We start from the raw sequence: 20,615 nt of genomic DNA on the forward strand, positions 1-20,615 counted from the left end.
GCAGCCCTGGGGGCAAGATAAGGGCCCGTGGAGGGGGGAGGCCTAAAGGAAAGGATACACCTGGGATCTTGAGGCGCCAGCTGTGCTCGTTTCTGGGCTGGGTGGGTTCTGGCGCCACCACAGTGGGGACACCGAGGGTGGCAGGGTAGGGGGCCCGTGCTGGGCTGGTGGTGCGTCCCCGGAGCCGGCCGGCACCGCCTGGGGGAGGGCCTTGGCAATGCCGTGTCCAGATGGCACACGGACGGTGTGTTGAGCTCAGATGGGCAGCCCAGGGGAGCGGGTCCCGGGGTGGCGGCGGAGAGGGGAGACCCACGACGGAGGCGCTCGTCCTGCAGCGGTCGTCTCGAGGGGTGGGCTGTGCCTGGCGCGGCTCCCGCCGGGTGGGCTCTGGCGCTGCCGCCTAGGGGCGTCGGGCAGAGGGCGCTGTGCTTAAGGGCGGCTGGAGACGCCTCCCAGCGCTCCGACCAGGTACCTGCCGGGGGCGGGCGGCGCAAGGGGCGCGCGCGGCGCAAGAGGCGGGCGCCGAGCGCGTGAGTCACTCGGCTCACCCGGGTTCGGAGCGGGACTTCGCCTCCCGCCTGGGGTCTGCTTTCATCTCCAGCTTCAGCGACTCACCCCTGAATCCCGGCCCCCTACTGAGGCTGGACGAGCCGCCTTTCCGTCTAGGTGACGGTCAGGTAAGTTTCTCGTCTTTGGATGCTTGGGTGACTCGGGGGGAGGGAGGGGTCTCCCAGTCTGTGTCTCGGTCTGCCTTTGCTTCCACCCTCTGGTTCTCTCCGTTGGAGACTGAAAGTTCGATTTTTAAAACGCAACAGAGAAGATCAAATCCATGCCCAGACCCCAAACAAGCCAAACTCTGGGGCCGTATTCTTAATTTCCCGGGTATCTTCAAATGTCCGGATGCGGCGTTTATGGGGCTAGGAATGTTCTATTTGTTTCTTGTGTCTTCCCTCCTCCCCCACTTTCTTCCTGGGTGATTCTCCGAGGTGGCGTTTGGGGGGCGGAGGTGGCAAGAAAGCTGGAAGGGTGAGCTGGAATCCCTTGCCAGGGCGGTTTCCTCATTCTCGGCGAGGTGGCAGATGTTTTACCGTAGCCTGAGTTGGGATCTTGGAACAAGCCTCCCCAGCCCAGGACGTGCCAGAGCAGTAAGGTAACCGCAGTTGCTGCATATCAATCTCGGCACCATTGACCGAATCACAGTGTTCCGGAGGCACAATTAATGTGAATGCCACGATCGTGTTGAAACAATTCACTGAAGGACTCTTGAATATTTTATTTTGAATGTATTGTATTCCAGGAAAATTTTAGGAGGTTACCGCCGGTCTTATTTTCTGAGATGCTTCAAAACCTATTATTTCCTTTGCAAGAAAATCAACGAGCACTCTTTCTTTATAAGGATTTATAAGAATGCAAAGCTACATGTTAGTTTTCCTTTTCCTCTGCCAGTGCGTGTGGCTGGGGGTGGCGGGGGCGTGGGAGGGGGAATGCTTCCATTAATTGCCTTTAGAAAAATCACAGCGGGGAGGGTGCTTTCCCTTTTCTCTACCATTAAGCGCAAGTGTTTCTGTGACTGTTAAATAGGTACCAATTGTTGCTGTCCTTTATTGCTTAAAAGTAGCAGAGGAAAAACCTAGAACGCGTGCATTTGTGGCTCATGTTGACGGCTGATTGCTTTATCATCTGTTTGGTTGGATGCAGTGTTAACAGGTGGTCTTAATTCACGGCACAATTCTTCTAGATGAGCAACCCTGCTGATATGGGAGGAAAGTAATATGCCCCCTCGCCCCCCACCAGACCAAGTCTTTCTCTAGCTTTGGGGGAGAGAGAAAGACGGTGGGAGCAGCATTCCTGGCAGTTGATTGGGTGGCCCCTCCTAAATTGCTCTTTCCTGAATCATCACTTGGTTTATAATCTGTGATTATAGAAATGAACCTTCACCCCCCTCCCCCCTTGGAAGAAAATCAATAAAACCTGAGACGTTTAGTCAGCTCACAGGGGTAACATTTTAAGAGTTAAGTGGAAGCTGCGATGATCCTTTTTTCCCAAAGCTCTTCCCAGGGAGCCCCGCAAACTGAGTTAGGTTTCCCACTTTTCAGATAATGTGACTCTTCTCCTCCGTACCTTGTGACTCTTGGTTTGCACACGAGTTTTGCTCAAGATAATAAAATTTCTTGGAAGGCAGGGTAATATCTGTGTATCCTTGGAGCCTATTAAATTGGTGTGTGTGGGGGGTCTGAATGAATGAATACATGAATCTGGAAGTTTAGATAGGGTTTACCATTCCTTGACCACCACCTGGGCATGCTTTTTCTTCACTCCTAGAAGATAATCCTTCGAATTCAATGATTCTCAGAGTGTGGATCCTCAGACTGCACTGTGTTGTAAATAAATAAGAGTTTGACATATATGGAAAACATTTACGTATTAATTGTGACTTTTTTTTTTTGCTGCAAGTAACAGAAAAGTCAACTGAAAGTGGCTTTAACAAATTAGAGAAGGCTGATAGCAGGTGATCACTGGAGTTGGCTCAGTGGTCCAACAGTGTCAGGGTTCTGGGTCAATGCCTTACCCTCATAGTTTCAAGATGGCTCTGACAGCTCCAGACATTTACATCCTTATCCCGTGTTCAAAGGCAGAAAACGGAGTAGAAAGGGATAGAATAATTTCCCTCATGCAACTTGCTCTTATCAGAGAAGAAATAGCTTTCCCCAAAATTCCCCAACAGAATTTCCCTTGTATTTCATTGGCCAAAGCTGGGCCACATAACAGTCCTTAGTGGCAAGGGAGGCCAGGAAAGTGAGTATCTGGCTTTTTAGCTTGTATAGTGGGAGGGAGGTTGGGGAGAGAGGCTTTATAGATGGCTTTTGAGAGTTAACCGGCAACTCTGCTGGACTCTCATGAAAGAAAATGGTTCTGTTTTAATCAGTGATTATATTACCGATTGGTCCAACTAAAGCATTAAATATTAATCAATGTAGCAAAAGCACATTCAGAACAGGATTATTTTGCCCCCAGGGTATGGTATTCTAAGGGTGCTAAATGACTTTTGTAGATTGTGTTAACTTTTAGAGACTGCAGGTAGAAAAATATATTTCTATATAGAGAAAAAAATATATATATACAGCTTGTATGGTTTGCATTATATTAAGTGTGGGTCAGATCCTCCAACTCCTGAAACAGAGTAAACATTCAGCAAATAGTTGTGCTGTGAGTAGACTACTGAGTTTGGGAGCTTCACAACTTCGCAGGGACAAGCGGAAAGGGGTTTACCAATAAAAAAAAAAAAAACAATTAGTGGTTTCGCACCAATGCCCTGAAATTCTGGTTTACACAAACTCAGTCTTTAATTTGGATCCTAGGAGTCTGGAGAGCAACTTAACAGGAGGGGCAAGACGAACGTAAGAAGTAGTAGATACTGACAGTTTAGGGCGACCGATTTTCTTTGGGAGCCTGCTCTACTCCTTACTGTGGAAGATGTACTGCAGAAAATGGTTAAGAGGATGCTTAGCGCACACGAAAAAGTTTAAGTTGATGCAGGAAAAGAAGAGAGCATATATCACTGCCAGCTTGGATTCTTGACTCTTTCCCAGTAGGAGTCCTGATATATTTACAGAAGGACCAGGTTTGAGGACGCGCTGATGGGAGCTCAGCTAAGCAAGTAGCAAGAGATTGAGATTTAACAATTGCAGAATCCTATGCCTTGGATTTCTCACCAGTCAAAGGAATGAAGTAGACTATCGGTGGTTCTCAAACTGGTGCACTTTAAAAATCACCCGGGGAGCTTTTTAAAATCCAGATTTATGGGCTGATCCCTAGACTTTTCTTTTTTTAATTGAGTTTTAAATTTATTTATTTTTGGCTGCGTTAGGTCTTCGTCGCTGCGTGTGGGCTTTCTGTTGCGAGAGTAAAACAGCAGACTGTCTGTAAATGTGAGACTAAATGGTTTAGGAACATCCAAAACTTATGCTAGTGACCTGGGTATAATTTCAAGAATGTGATTGTATTTTACAAAGTAGAAACCTATCCCCAAAAGAGCTATATATTTCTTTGGTGTGCTGGTCACTCTACCTATAGTATCTCATTTAACCACTGTAACCTCTAATATATCAGATATGTGTGTGTGTCAGTTATCTACTGCCATAATAATGCTGCATAACAAGCAACCCCAGAATCTCAGTAGTGTATGACAGTAAGTGTGTATTATAAGCTCATGTGTCTAGGTCAGCTGGGGGTGAGCTAGACTGTTTTGCTGGGATTGTTCACATGTCTTGGGGTTACCTGGATATTGGCTGATCTAGGCTAACTCTTTTTTTTCAGTTTATATATATATATATATATATATATATATATGTACGTTTTTCTACATTCTCTTCCATTATAGGTTATTATAAGATATTGAGTATAGTTCTCTGTGCTATACAGTAGGTCCTTGTTGGTTATCTATTTTATATATAGTAGTGTATATATTTTAATCCCAAACTCCTAAGTCATCCCTCCCTACCCCTTCCCCTTTGGTAACCATAAATTTGTGTTCTGTGAGTCTATTTCTGTTTTGTAAGTATGTTCATTTGTATCATTTTTTATTAGATTCCACATATAAGTGATATCATATATATTTGTCTTTCTCTGTCTGGCTTACTTCACTTAATACGATATCTCTAGGTCCATCCATGTTGCTGCAGATGGCATTAGTTCGTTCTTTTTTATGACTGAGTAATACTCCTAGACTAACCTTGAATGGAGCAACTGGTGTGCCTGTACTCAGTTTCACATGTTTCTCATCCTCCAGCAGGCTACCCTGAGTCGTGTCCTCAGGGCAGCAGCAGAAGTGCAAGGAAGAGCAAATGGAAATACGCAGGGCTCTTGAGGCCTAGACTCATGACTGGCATATTATCACTTCCACCTTATCCTGTTAGTCAAAGCAAGCCCCATGGTTAGGCCCAGAGTCAGAGTGGGAGGGCCCTACAAAGTTATATGACAAAAGAGATGGATGTAGAGGGGGTAAAGAACAGGGGCTATTTTTTGCAGTCTATCACAGAGGAAAAAAAGTTCAGAGACATTAAATAACTTGTTCAGATCACATTACTTACAAGAGGGGAAGCCAAGACTCAAAAGCAACTTTGATGCCAAAGTTTAACACTGTTTCCTTTATTTATTTAATAAATTTATTTATTTATTTACGTTTGGCCACATTGCAGTCTTCGCTGCTGTGCACAGGCTTTCTCTGGTCTTGGCGAGCGGGGGCTACTCTTCTTTGCAGTGCGTGGGCTTCTCATTGTGGAGCACGGGCTCAAGGCGCTCAGGCTTCAGTAGTTGTGGCTCACGGGCTCTAGAGCGCAGGCTCAGTAGTTGTGGTGCACGGGCTAAGGTGCTCCGCAGCATGTGGGATCTTCCCGGACCAGGGCTCGTACCTGTGTCCCCTGCATTGGCAGGCGGACTCTTAACCACTGCGCCACCAGGGAAGTCCGTAACACTGTTTCCTTTATGACACATTTCTCTCCTACTTCTTATTGTACCCTGTTTACAGAAAAACTGCTTCAAGAGAAGGTATATGTTCAGCCTAGAAGATAAAAAAATTATCTTTGTACTTTGTCACATGTGAGATTTTATGCACACGTGTATATATACATTATATTTTTCTCTTTGCTGAATTTATAGCATTTTGTTTTTAATTTTTATAAATGTTCTCTATTATCTCCATATGAAGCAACTAAAATATTTCCATTTAAACGAAAAAATGGACTCAACTTGTAATCCAGTAGATCTTAAAGATGAAAGAAGGTTTCATGCTGCCCCCATTTGCTCTGGGGCTGTTATCAGAAGAATGGGTCTTGTTAAACCATTTCCTTTTCTTATGACTTTTTCAAAGTTATACCACGTGTGTAGGGCCTCTATTCAGAATGAATTTGCTGATGCCATAAGTGTTTTGAGTTTACCCTCAGGGTTTTCACACATTTTCCTGGGGAATTTTGCCAACAGTTGGTAAAACCTCCCAGCACTGTTACCTGTGGTATTTTCAGCTTGATCATCTGACCCGCCAGGTTAGATGAGCTCAGTTGTGGAGATGGATGCAATAGACTGTCTGAGCCTAATGCCGTTAAATAGTTGAATTGTATAACTAATTCTGTTTCTCCTGATTTCATGCTCGGCAATCAACCTTATGATTCTCCGTGTCCATTGCCTTCAGGGAGCGAACAGCCTGGTCAGGCTGTCTGGTCTGCGTGAAAGTTCTATTTCTCATTGTAAATTACTAAGCTGCCACTCTGCCTTTAAACACTTATGAGCGTTACAGAGGTGAGTCGGCATCCAGCACCTTCAAGCCTGATAAATGCGGAGACACTGATAAGATCAGTTATCCGAGCTTGTACTGCTCAGTGCCAGGCCTGATGATGATGACTTGCCAAAGTGAATTAATACCAGCTAGCATTTATTAATCGTTTTCTGCATACCAGCGACTGTGCAGTTTTATTTATATGATCTCATTTGGTCCTCATAACAACTTTGTGAGGTAATACTTTTATTTCCACTTTACAAATGGGAAGACTGAAGTATAGATTAAAAACTTGCCCCACATTAAAGGGGTACTTTGGCAGAGACCTCTAATCACCTCTCAATATCCTTTCTCGCCTTCTCCCTTAGGGACAGAATGCAGTTTTATTCCTGGTGGCAGTGCATCCAGTGAGCAGTCTCTGTGACCCAGCATCTCTTGCACCAAGGTGTGATCCTATGACTGAGTTGTGCCAGTGAGATAGAATTGTTATGTTGTGTGGGGACTTCTAGGAAGCCTGCCTAAAGAGAGTTGGCTTGGCTGGGAGGAGGGCCCTTCTCATACTTCCTGTTTCCTCCAGCTGCTAGCCTGGAATGCAGGCATGATGGCTAGAGCCAGCTTGGACCCTAGAGTGATGTCTTTGGATGTATGCCAGCAGTGAAGTTGTCAGAATAGAAAAGTAGAAGGAATCTGGGCTCGTGATGGCACCATGCAGCTGCTGTGCCAGCTCCATTCCAGAGATCTTTGCATGCTTCCTGAAAATATTAGTGTTCTCTTAGCAGAGAAGAAAGGTAGTGATGGCTATTGGGTAGGCAGTGGACAGCGTTTACGCACTATGTGCTAAATGCCTAATATTTGAACCGTGGTAAACACACGTGTTTGCGTTCCATCTCTGCCACTTACTAGCTGTGTGTATTGGGCACATCTTGTGCCTCACTGTGCATCCTTTCAGCCTACCTTTTAGTCAAGCCATGGATCCAGTAACCAGTTTCATGTGGGTGTAACCAGACAGGACCTTGCCTAAGCCTCACAGTGAATATTTCACTTTCTACGCCAAGCCTTCTTTTTTGTTTCAACACAGAGGCCTGTTGGAACTGCCTGGCACCCACATGGGTATTACGGAATGTGAGGGTGTCAAAGGCCCATGAGTCATTCCTTGACTAATGTGGGTTGGGAGCCAGGGATAAACGCTCCTTTCTCCCATCCTTGGCTAGATAATTTGGAGCTGCATTTTTGTATTGTTGGCTTCTAAGAGGTTCTCAGAGGAGGGTCTAAGCAAGATGAAGGCCCCGGTTGCCTACAGTTGTGGCCAACTCAAAAATATGCCCCTGTATTGATTTTCTCTCTTTCTGGTTCCATTTCCCAAATTCCCTAATTCTATTTTCTGAAATCAATTCCCAAAATAAATTACTTGCCTGCAAACCCTTGTCTCAGGCTCTGCATTTCAGGGAGAACTCAGGTTAAGACATCGTATAACCTTGAATTAAGCTGTACTGATAAAACTTTGGCACTTGCTGACACTTTTCTGCCCCTTATATGATGAAGCAGTGTACTATCTTTAGTGTGCAAAGACAACAATACATTATGAAAACTGATAGCATCGTGTACTGGTGTGTACACGGATCAATAGGAATTGACGTACCTTGTTGATGGGAGTGCACATTTGGTAAAATCATTTTGGAAAATAAAACTTGGCACTGTCTTGTGAAGTCGAGCACACATATACTCTTTGACCCAGCAATTTTATTTCTAGATATAACCCCTAGAGAAATTCTTCTGCATGTGAACCAGGAAATCTCCTGAGGCATGTCCTTAGCAACATGGCTTATAATACAGAAATACTGGAATACCTTAATTGTTCACTGATGGGAAAATAGATAAATTAAAAAGTTTGATATTTCACAATAGAATAAAAATGAATTAACCACTGTTATATGCAAGAACATAGCTGACTCTTAGAAACAAAATACTGAGTGAAAAACTAAGTTACCAGAAACTTCATGCAGTTGGGCATAATTTTTATAAAGCTCGAAAACAAACAATAATAAACAATACCTTGGGAGGAATCATACATATATGATAAACTATAAAGCAAAGTAAATCCCAAATTCAGGCTAGTGCTTTCCTCTGATGGGGAGACAGGGATGGGAGAGGTAGGAACATACAGTAGATGCACTGGCATTCATAATGTTCTAGGTCTTGCATTGGATGATGGGTTCATTAAGGTCATTTATCATTATTCCTTATACTTTATTTATAAGTGATATAGATTATTTTGTATATATCAGATAATAATTTTTTAAAAATACAACTACCACCTACAAAGATGCTGTGCTAACAGAGCATGGCCTTGGTGAAAGCCTGCTCTAGCCCTCACTCTGAGCTGATGGCTCTCAAAGTCAGTGTTCTTCATCATGTGATGTGTTTCTTCCCTTTGTGTTTCCAAGTGTATTATAATCAGTTAGAATGGCAGGGCGCAAGATTCAGTTTCCTTATGGCCCTTAAGGGTTACATCCTTTAGTATCTTTAGAAAAGAACAGTTTGTTGTGTCCTCTGCTCCATCATCCACTTGCCTGTGGTTTCTGTATGTCCTGAGGCTCTTCTCTGCTCTGCTGTACACCATCCAACTGTCGTTTTACTGCTGCTCTCAGCACTGCACTCATGGGCTGCAGTCCCACTTGTTTCTATGGAGAGAGACAGAGAGGAGAGAGAGAGAGAGAGGGTGTGTGTGTGTGTGTGTGTGTGTGTGTGTGTGTGTGTGTGTGTATCGGGAGGCAGTATCATGGTAAGGAGTGATGAGGCTATTAACGTGACATTTCTCTCTAGTTTCAAACCTGCTTTCTTTGACAGCACTACATACAAAGCTGTAAGGCTGTACCAGATTTTAAACTCTAGGCCAGGGTTTATAACCTTTACAGCATTTTTGTGCCATGGACCCTTTGATGAAGGCGATGGACTCTTTACCAGAATAGTGGTTTAAATACATAAAATCAAGCGGATTGGATTACAAAGGCAACAAATTATATTGAAATACAATTATCAGAATATTAAAAAAAATTGTGATGTACTTCTTTATTAACTTACTACACAACAGGAGCTAGCGGTGGGCCTAATGACCACCCAAATTTTAAAGTGGTAATGAACATAAAGGATGTTTCACTATATATGCAATAACTAATGCGACATGCAAAATATCTGTGATTTCTATTGGTGACAAAGTCACAGACGCTCATACTATTGTGGTCTGTTGCCTGTATCCATATTTGAAGGAAATACTAAATTTCAGGTAGAGATTAGTGAATATTAAGGATGTAATTTTTTTCCATCCAAATTCATGGACCCTCTAAAGTCTATCCATACACCCTTGGGGGACCGTGGATCCCAGGTTGAGAAACTTGCTGTAAGCGAAACAAAGGAAATTACAACAGATGAAGGAAATGATTTAAAGGGAATACCCAATATTATCTAAATCGTAGTCCACAAGGAGAGCACTTAAGTCCAACCCTTCTTGGGGGGCAGGAGAGGCACAATGCATAGCAATTGCCTTTGGGATCTCACAGACCTTCTCTTTGAGAGGAACTTCCTCTTCATTGTCCCTGCAGACAGGCCTCCATACTTCCCTTAGAAAGTCCTGCTGCTTCTCGGAGGAGTTAGCCTTACCTTTTTTTTTTTTTTTTTTTGCGGTACGCGGGCCTCTCACTGTTGTGGCCTCTCCTGTTGCAGAGCACAGACTCCAGACGTGCAGGCTCAGCGGCCATGGCTCACGGGCCCAGCCGCTCCGCGGCATGTGGGATCTTACCGGACTGGGGCACGAACCCGTGTCCCCTGCATCGGCAGGTGGACTCTCAACCACTGCGCCACCAGGGAAGCCCGGCCTTACCTTTTGATTCATCCGTCTCCCTTCTCCACTCTATTTTCCCCACTCAGGGTTGTCCACCTTCAAATAACTCTCTAGTGATGGCCCGACAGCAATGTACGCTGGGCTTTGGCTCCCTGAGTCTCTTCTCCTTCAAGGCCTCTCCACCGTGGTGAGCAGAGTACGTGTGGGTGCCCCTCCTAACTCCCCAGTAAAACCACTTATTCTCAGAGGTAGCTCAGTCTTTTTTAAAAAAACAATTTTTATTGAAATATAGTTGATTTACAGTGTTGTGTTAGTTTCAGGTCTACAGTAAAGTGATTCAGTTATACACACACACACGTATATATATATATATATATATACACACACACACACACACACGTAAATATGTATATTCTTTTTTAACATTCTCTTCGATTATAGGTTATTACAAGATATTGAGTAGAGTTCCCTGTGCTGTTGGTTACCTATCTTTGTTGGTTACCTATTTTATATATAGTAGTGTGTATATATTAATCTCAACCTCCCAATTTATCCGTCTCCCCCGCCTTTCCCCTTTGGTAACCGTAAGTTTGTTTTCTATGTCTGTGAGTCCATTTCTGTTTTGTAAATAAGTTCATTTGTATCTTTTTTTTTAGTTTCCACATATAAGCACAACTATCACCATGTGAGACTTGTCTTTCTCTGTCTGGCTCACTTCACTTAGTATGATCATCTCTAGGTCCATCCATGTTGCTGCAAATGGCATTATTTCATTCCTTTTTTAATGGCTGAGTAATAGTCCATTGTATATATGAACCACATCTTCTTTATCCATTCATCTGTTGATGGACACTTAGGTTGCTTCCATGTCTTGGCTATCGTAAATAGTGCTGCTATGAACATTGGGGTGCATGTATCTTTTTGAATTCTGGTTTTCTCGGGATATATGCCCAGGAGTGGGATTGCTGGATCATATATATGGTAGCTCTACTTTTTAGTTTTGTAAGGAGCCTCCATACTGTTTTCCATAGTGGCTATACCAATTTACATTCCAACCAACAGTGTAGGAGGGTTTCTTTTTCCTTCACACCCTCTTCAGCATTTATTATATGTGGACTTTTTGATGATGGCCATTCTAACTGGTGTGAGGTAATACCTTGTTGTAGTTTTGATTTGCATTTCTCCGGTAATTAGCAATATTGAGCATCTTTTCATGTGCCTATTGGCCATCTGTATGTCTTTGGAGAAATGTCTATTTAGATCTTCTGCCCATTTTTTGACTGGGTTATTTGTTTAGCTCAGTCTTAAAACAGAAGGAAACAGAAGCATTTCCCTGACTGCCCCATAAATCAAAAAGCTGTTCAAATGTATAGTGAAGCTTGCACTCTGCAATTATTATGCTGATCAAGGAGAGTTCCTTATTCATCCCACAGCTTCTTTCAAATGGGCTCATTACTGAGCCATAGACCTTTTTTTTTTAAAAAGTCTTTATTGGAGTATAATTGCTTTACAATGGTGTGTTAGTTTCTGCTTTATAACAAAGTGAATCAGCTATACATATACATATATCCCCATATCTCTTCCCTCTTGCATCTCCCTCCCTCCCACCCTCCCTATCCCCACCCCTCTAGGTGGTCACAAAGCACAGAGCTGATCTCCCTGTGCTATGCGGCTGCTTCCCACTAGCTATCAGTTTTACATTTGGTAGTGTATATATGTCCATGCCTCTCTCTCACTTTTTCCCAGTTTACCCTTCCCCCTCCCCATAGACCTTTTAATGTCTGTTCTCTGAGCTTCACTAACACCTGGCTTCAGTGTGAAATTTATGTTTGGCGGATTCTGATTGGGTACTTAGATAATGTCATTGGTATTCTCCACAGTACCTAATTGACTGATTCACTGATTGATTGATTATTTTAACGATTTTTCCAGAATCAGTAATGATTTTTTTACCATTTTTCAGTTGAAGTATAGTTAATTTACAATGTTGTGTTAGTTTCAGCTGTACAGCAAAGTGATTCAGTTTTTTATATATATATATATACATATACACACACACACATATATATTTGTGTGTATATATGTATATATACACACAAATATATATGTGTGTGTATGTATACACACATATATTTGTGTGTATATATATGTGTGTGTGTATATATATATATACTTTATTAGATTCTTTTCCCTTATAGTTTATTACAAGATATTGAATACAGTTCCCTGTGCTATACAATAGGTCCTTGTTGTTTCTGTTTTATATATAGTAGTGTGTATATGTAGTAATGATTTTTAAATTTTATTTAAAAAAATTTTATTGGAGTACAGTTGATGTAGTAATGATTTTTAATATATATTATTTTGGGGGACAGTTTTGATTTACAGAAAAATGGTAAAGCTAGTATAGAGTTTCTGCCATTGTCTGCCATCACCTCATAGGGACAGTCAAGGTTCAACACTCCCGGGACTTGAAATTATGAGGGGAGGAGCCCTGGACCCTTTAATTGCTCTACACCAGACTTGCTATAGCAGTCTTAGGTCTAAGAAAGCAGTTTGGTTCTGATACTGTTGACTGAAGGTACTCCCTGCCTTTTCCTCCCTTGGAATCTGGCAGGGTGAGTAGCATGTGAATAACTCCAGGTGAAACAATATTTTAATTACATTGGATACTGTAAACAAGGAGTTTGACCCCATTTCACTTTCCCTGTAATAAGTGGAAAGTCGAAAGGAAAGGCATATAGAAAAGCATATTCATGCTCTCATGTAGAGAAGATGTTAAGGAAGAAATGTATCCCTGTCTCTGTCCATACCCTATATTCATATGCCAATTCCTTTGACCTAAGTATCCTAAATACCCAAAGGGTGACAGTGGTGGGCTGATGGATTTGAAGCTCACCCTTGCCCTCCAACTTCACTTCCACCACAAGCTAAAATGGCCCTCTCAAGTGTCTGGTCTGGGTCACGTGGCATTAACAGATTGATAGAAGACATTTCCATTAAATGAGAAGGCTTTGGGTGTAGGTGTATTTATTTGTTAAGTGCCAGTTGTGAGACTGGCCCACATGAAACCTTTATTTGTTCTTTTTTTTTTTTTTCTCTGAAGACCTTATTCCAGCTAAATATTTGCTGAAACATTTTGGTGGCCTTTTTGGGGTTTAATTTAATAGGCAAAACCATGCTATTCCTAACAGTACAAGTACCGAAAAATACTGCGTTTGTGCAGTATTTTAAGGGGGGAATTTTAGTACACCTGGGTGAAAAATGAAGTATTTAGCTGTATAGCCAATATGTGGATCCTTGACTAGTTACCAATGAAAGTAGGAATTGGAATATATGTATAGGAATATATATATGTGTGTGTGTGTGTGTATATATATATGCTTTAGAAGAGCATATAGTCTATAAACATTCCCAACTATGGCAACATGACCAGGACATTTACTTGGAGGATCAAAAGATATTGTGATTTTGGCAAGATGCTACTTGGTCCATATAACTTTGTATATTCAGTCACTTGGTTTAATATCCCTTGTGAATTGATGGAGAACCTAAATATGGAATAATCACTCAGCTACCTGGGAGTTTGTGGTAGGCACTCATTGTTATTTTTTGAGGTAAATTTCCTTGTATGTTACAAGGAAACATATTTGTGACAAGGTCTGAAACTTCTATTCACAAAGGTGCCAGACTTGGATCAAGACTTAGGCCAGGGGCTTCCCTGGTGGCGCAGTGGTTGAGAGTCCGCCTGTCGATGCAGCGGACATGGGTTCGTGCCCCAGTCCTGGAAGATCCCACATGCCGCGGAGCGGCTGGGCCCGTGAGCCATGGCCGCTGAGCCTGTGCATCTGGAGCCTGTGCTCCGCAACAGGAGAGGCCACAACAGTGAGAGGCCCGCATACAGCAAAACAAACAAAGAAACAAAAAGACTTGGGCCAGGAATGATATCACTTATATATGGAATCTAAAATATGACACAAATGAACTTATCTATGAAACATAAACAGATTCACAGACAGAGAACAGATTTGTGGTTGCCAAGGGGGAAGGGGGGTGGAGGAGGGATGGAATGGGAGTTTGGGGTTAGCAGATGCAAACTATTATATACAGAGTGGATAAAAACAAGGTCCTACTGTATAGCACAGGGAACTATATTCAATATCCTGTGATAAATCGTAATGGAAAATAATATGAAAAAGAATGGAGATATATATATATATATATATATATATAAAACTGAGTCACTTTGCTGTACAGCAGAAATGAACACAACATTGTAAATCAACTATACTTCAATAAAATAAATTAAAAAAAAAAGACTTAGGCCAGGGAAAAGCTACTTCTACAGATTGGCCCCTACCTACTACCCCACTCACAGGATCTCCCACTAGCCTCCCTATGGAATCTTCTCCCCCAGCCAACTGGTATAATCGGTCACTGGTGATACATTTCTACCTTTGCCTGTACCTTTTTTTTTTTCTTTGCGGTACGCGGGACTCTCACTGCTGTGGCCCCTCCCACTGCGGAGCACAGGCTCCTGACGCGCAGGCTCAGCGGCCATGGCTCACGGGCCCAGCCGCTCCACAGCATGTGGGATCTTCCCGGACCGAGGCATGAACCCGTGCCCCCTGCATCAGCAGGCGGACCCCCAACCACTGTGCCACCAGGGAAGCCCTGCCTGTACCTTTTGACCTGCCTGGAGGACCTCCCTGGCCCTCTCTGTGCATCTGTGGTCTATTATACAAGTCCTGGCCTAGCCTAGACCAAGGTAAGGCTTAGGGATAAATCCAGAATTCTCCTGGTTTGCTCAGCCCTTGCCCACTACTCCCTTCTCTGAACTTCTAACACATCAATACTTTTGGCATCTAAGCTAGGCCCTCTGTGCCTCCAGGATGTCTGGAGGCATATATATATATACACATATGTGTGTGTGTGTGTGTGTGTGTGTGTATATATGCTTTAGAAGAGCGTATAGTCTATAAACATTCCCAGCTATGGCAACACGACCAGGACATTTACTTGGAGGATCAAAAGATATTGTGATATTGGCAAGATGCTACTTGGTCCATATAACTTTATATATTCAGTCATTATGCTTTATATGTATGGGCCAAAGCAGTGTGGCCTTTGGCCTGTGGGCTTGGCTGATTATCTCATTTCATCCTCACACCAGCCCTAGGAGGTTGGTGCCATTATGATTCCTCTTTGGAGGTAAGGAAACTGAAGCAGGGAGAAATGAAGTAACCTTATGTCACAAGCTATGAAATGGAGGGGCCAAGATTCACACTAGGACATTCTGACTCCCAAGTCAGTGCTGTCAACCTCAACACTGCACTGCCTTTCCTGATGCCCGCTTGTTGACCGTCACATGATCCTGTAAACCTCAGCGTTTCCCTCGTTAGAAAGTTTAAGCAACAAATGGAAGGGATTGCTAATCCAGGAACAGCTTTTGTTTTTCTCACTGTGCTACCGAGATGCTCAGAACATCCTCTTGGTGGAAGAATTAAGTGGGAGGAGTGTAAGTATGATACTCCCCTAAGGCCACAAAATATAGGACTTCAGAAACATCCATGTCATTAAGATCAAATCTGGTCTGTAAGTACAGGCAGAGCCAGGATGTGAGTCCACACTGAGTAAAGCACAGAGGTTGGAATTTTGCTATTGCCCTTTATTGGTTAGAACATGAGTGTGGTACTTTACCTCTCTTACCTGGCACTTGGTAAATACTAAAGTTTTAACTGTTATTTCTATGCCACAATATTTCCTTAGCCCTTTATCTTTCCTTATGACAGAGCACAGTGTAACTAGCTTTTATGTCGATTGGAAAGCTGCCTGCTTCCACCTCATGGAATTAAATAAACATGTTAGTAAATATGAGAAGGAACAGTGATGATGAAAAAATGGATCCCCAAGAGTCTAGATGGTCAGGGTTACTTTGTTTCTTTTGTTAATATAATGAGTAGTTGGAAGGAAAAGGAGTGAGTCAGGCTGACAGTGACCTACCAATTTAGGATTTGTTTTAATTTATTGTTTTATGGCTGTTGCTTGTTTCCTGTTGCTATCATTTCTTATTCATCGGGGAACAACAATCCTTTTTTGGCTTTGTGAGTTTCATAGCTGAGACATTCACTTCAAAACACACCTCATCAATCATCTCAAACACGAAAAATCAAATTTCCAAAGTTTTCCAAAATGATGTTGGGTGGAAAGCCTCTAGGTTAGAGCCTCTAGGTTAAAGGATTTAACAGTTGACGGTCCATTTTAAAGGGGAGAGTCTGAAGTAATAACGTAAGTAAATATTAGCCTAGGGAAAGTGTGGATGTCCTTTTTTTTTTTGAGTGTGGATATACTTTATGGAGTGCTTAAATACAAAATCTTTTTCCACTTTGTACTGTGCCTTACCTGGGACTGCTGAATCCATTTTCCACCTGTACACATTTATTCTTACATCATGTACATTTTGGCAACAGCCTTTATTACCCAAAGGCCCCTCTTCTATGATGTAGTCCAAATGTGTCTAAATTCTTCAGTCCTCAGAGGTTGGCGGAGGCATGGCATTGCCTCTCCCTTTAAGAAGCCAGGAACATGGTTATGTGCCATGCCGGGAGTCAGTTTTCTCCTCCGGTATGCTCCAGGAGCCCTGAGTGTCATTACGTGTATCACAAGTTTGTCCTGGTTGTGTCTTGTCCCCTCACTTAGCTGATCACACGTATCAGCTTTTCTCCCGGTCACCTCTGCTGCCTAGTGACTGAGTCTCCATGCTGCTGCCTATCTCTCACCCCTCCCATCCCCACACTGCGGACAAGGGCCTCTTTCTGAAAACCCTGCTCCCAGAAAACTGTCTTGTTTAAGGCTTGGAGATAACCTCAGGGGAGTACAATGCAGAAAGGAAATTTTCAACTGGGTATCAGCCATATTATGCTTTTAGTCCACTGGCCCTGCCCCTTCATTCTTCTTACCTCCCGTCCTGCATCTGTGCTGCAGAGGCCCACCTGTGCCCCTTCCGTAAGAGTCATCCTTTTCATATCCTCAATCCTTTCTTCTCCTCCACGCCAGAAGCAAAAGCCCTTTACGATCATTATGAGCTTTGCCAAATGGATCCTGGGGATCATAAAAACACCGTTGTCCATCATCCTACAGAATCCATTGTCCCTCACATGGAAGCATCAGCTCCTGGGTTTCTCCCACTTGTCCAGTTGTATGTGTGTCATACTCTCTCACCTGCTTGGCTACAAACACTCCCCAAAGTAGTGTCTTCAAGAAGGAAAGAAACACTTTCGGGGTTCTACTCTGAAGAGTAGCATTTTCTTTGTCCCCTTGTCCAGTGGTTTACAAAGGGTGAATATGACTATGATGGAATCTGGAAGAAAGGTAAACTTAAACTATAAAAACAAACCACTGTGCACCTTCTCAAGGACACCTGAGACCTAACTCCATGGGTCTAATTCCCCTAAATTTCACAGAACTCATGTGCCTCGCAGTAGGTGGAGTTCCATGTGTTCCAAAACAAAACAAAATCAAATCCACCAGCAGCACCAATCCAGACTTTGATTCAGAGAACACTTAAACCCACTTAGTCAATACTGTGAATTTCAGGTGCAGATGCGATTTTTTAAGTGCTTCTGGTTTAGCTCTTTGTTAATTACCCGATGGAGGCAAGTGACATTCTTAGTTACTATATGGATTTTTTTTCTAGTTTGGTGTTTGAAAAACATTACTGTCTGAGGAAAGACTTAATTCTAAGCTTTTCAGGTTGTTTCATTCAGTCCTTTTTTTTTTTTTTTTTTTTTTTTCTCCTGTGCAGCTTGCGGGATCTCAGTTCCCTGACCAGGGATTGAACCTGGCCTATGGCAATGAAAGCCCAGAATCTTAACCACTAGGCCACCAGGGAACTCCCCTCAGTCCAGTTTTTAGACATGTGTTTAATAGGTTCCTGCTAAGGGTCAGATATTACCAGACACCAGAGGTGATTCAGACCCAGATCCCACTCTCAAAAAGCTTACATCACCTCCTGGGGAGAATCAACATACATATTGTATATGTAAATAAATACAAGGTAGAAGGTCATGAGTGCCCTAAGAGAGGTGTGGATAAAAAGTCCATTTACAGCACTTAATATTCAAGATCAGTATGATTCTTCTGATTGGCACTTTCTAGTAGCTACCTAGGGCATCCCACTTTATTTGCATGTCTTCGGATCTCAACAGACTTCGGGTCAAGTCCCGCCTCTGACACATAACAACTGTATGACCTTGGAGTGTTCCTTTATATTCAGTGAAGTTCAGTGTCCCCGTTTATACAGCGAGGTCAGTAATCTCTCAGAGGGTGATGTGAGGATTACATGAGATGACACGTACAGTATATAAAGTACTTGGTCCATGGTAGGTACCTAGCAGGTGTCTTCTTTCCCGTTGCTCCATAAACAGACCAAGTAGATGTAAGTGCCTTAATGTATGAATATGTATTGGATAGGCCAAAGAAGTGGGAAGTCACAGCTTCCATTCTGAGGATATAAAAACTTTATGACATATTTAAAATTTACTTTATCACGAGGTCTTCCCTGACTGCCCTAAATAAAATACCAACATAGTACCCCTAACTTCTTTTCCACTTTATTTTCTCCCTAGCACATATCATCTGAAATATTATATATTTACTTGTTTATTTACTGGCTGTCCACCCCCTTCCCCTTAGAGAATGTATGTCCCACAAGAGCAGGGGCTTTGTCATTCAGTTCACTGCTGTATCCCTGGGGCCTAGAACAGTGATTAGCATATAGCCAGCACTTAATTAATATTTATTAGATGAATGAATGTAGGGATTAAAACAAATTTTAAAGTAAATTTGGTTCTTTTTCTTTTCATTGGCTTCTGTGATAACGTCGAAAACTTTTTGGCAAGTGAGTTGGCATCATGGGTACGTTGGATACTGAGGTTTTTGCATCTCTATCATGTCTGGCAGTAAAGGTCACCTCTTAGCTATTTACAGTTTTTTCCTGCGTGCTATCTGCCTGTCTCCAGAAACCCCCTCTACCCTTGAACCTTATCAATCTCTCTCAACTCTGGTGATTTCCTGCCAGGGGTATCCCTGACTTCATGTTTGTAATTTCTAGATCTTTGTCTATTTTCTCTCTCTCGGACTCAGTGGCTTCTGTGTGATGGTGGTCTGTCACATTTCCACCAGTAGGTGCCAGTATCTGATATGACTTGCAGAGACAGATTTACCACTTATGGAGGATTCTTTTTCTGGAAACTGTTGTCTTTTGAGGAGAATTCAGAAAGCACAAAACCTTCTCTCTGCTTGTAGGAAGCCTGGGTTGAATCTTATTGACCGATAAAAGATGGCATAATTGGAGGTATTCTATTCCTTTTTTTCTCCATTGTTCTTTTGAAGTAGATAATAGAGTTTTTATTGACTATATTTACATGGTTTCAGAAAAAATTAAATCAATTTCCTGCTTATTGTGCCAACATAATCGCCAAAAACTATTTTGGAAAAGGCATACAAAAGTAAAAATAATATAAAAGTGAGTGTAGTATTTTAAAGTTTTTTGTAAGATAAAAGGTTTGGTTTCTTAAATTAGATGACTTAAGTGGAAAATATGCACCTTCAAGATGAATATTTCAGTAATACAAAAGTTAAAGCTGTATTATATGCCAAGATTTAGAATATTAATGTATCCCTAAGAATGTTTTCCTTGTTTCTACCAGATATAGGAAGAGTCTCAACTAGAGTTTTCATGTGTTCCCTTTTAAAGTTTTGAAAATAAAAATTCAGTGGGTAAATATTTAGAGAGTAATAACAATGACTAGATTTAATGTAATGATTTAAATTCTGGTTGGACTAAATGTCCATCAACAGAAGAATGGATAAAGAAGATGTGATACATATATACAATGGAATATTACTCAGCCATAAAAAGGAACGAAATTGTGTTATTTGTAGTGAGGTGGATGGACCTAGAGACTGTCATATAGAGGGAAGTAAGTCAGAAAGAGAAGAAAACAAATATCGTATAATATTGCTTATATGTGGAATCTAGAAAAATGATACAGATGAACTTACTTGCAAAGCAGAAATAGAGACACAGACGTAGAGAACGGATGTATGTATACCGGGGGAGAAGGTGGGGGGGGGGATGAATTGGGAGATTAGGATTGACATATATACACTAAGTATAAAGTAGGTAACTAATGAGAACCTACTGTACAGCACAGGGAACTCAATGCTCCGTGGTGATCTAAATGGGAAGGAAATCCAAAAAGAGGGGATAGATGTGTATGTATAGCTGATTCACTTTGCTGTACCGCAGAAACTAACACAACATTGTAAAGCAACTATACTCCAATAAAAATTAATAAAAAAAAATTCTGGTGGGAAACTTATTCCATATTAGAAGTCTCTTCATATAATATTTATCAAATAAAATTTAAGATTATGTCTTTTTTTAAATTGAAGTATAGTTGAGTTACAATGTGTTAATTACTGCTGTACAGCAAAGTGACT

The 20,615-nt window shown here is 42.0% G+C and overlaps 1 protein-coding gene across 1 annotated transcript in view; it reads left to right on the plus strand.

Moving 5' to 3' along the window:
• Window positions 1-565: 565 nt before the first annotated feature.
• SYTL5 (synaptotagmin like 5) overlaps window positions 566-20,615 on the plus strand; it is a 238,569-nt gene continuing 218,519 nt past the window's right edge. Inside the window, exon 1 of the mRNA XM_032620740.1 lies at window positions 566-677. The gene's annotated coding sequence lies outside the window, so the exon portion shown is untranslated. The remainder of the gene's footprint in view (window positions 678-20,615) is intronic.

Source organism: Phocoena sinus, chromosome X (genome assembly GCF_008692025.1).
Source record: "Phocoena sinus isolate mPhoSin1 chromosome X, mPhoSin1.pri, whole genome shotgun sequence".
Lineage (NCBI taxonomy): Eukaryota > Metazoa > Chordata > Mammalia > Artiodactyla > Phocoenidae > Phocoena > Phocoena sinus.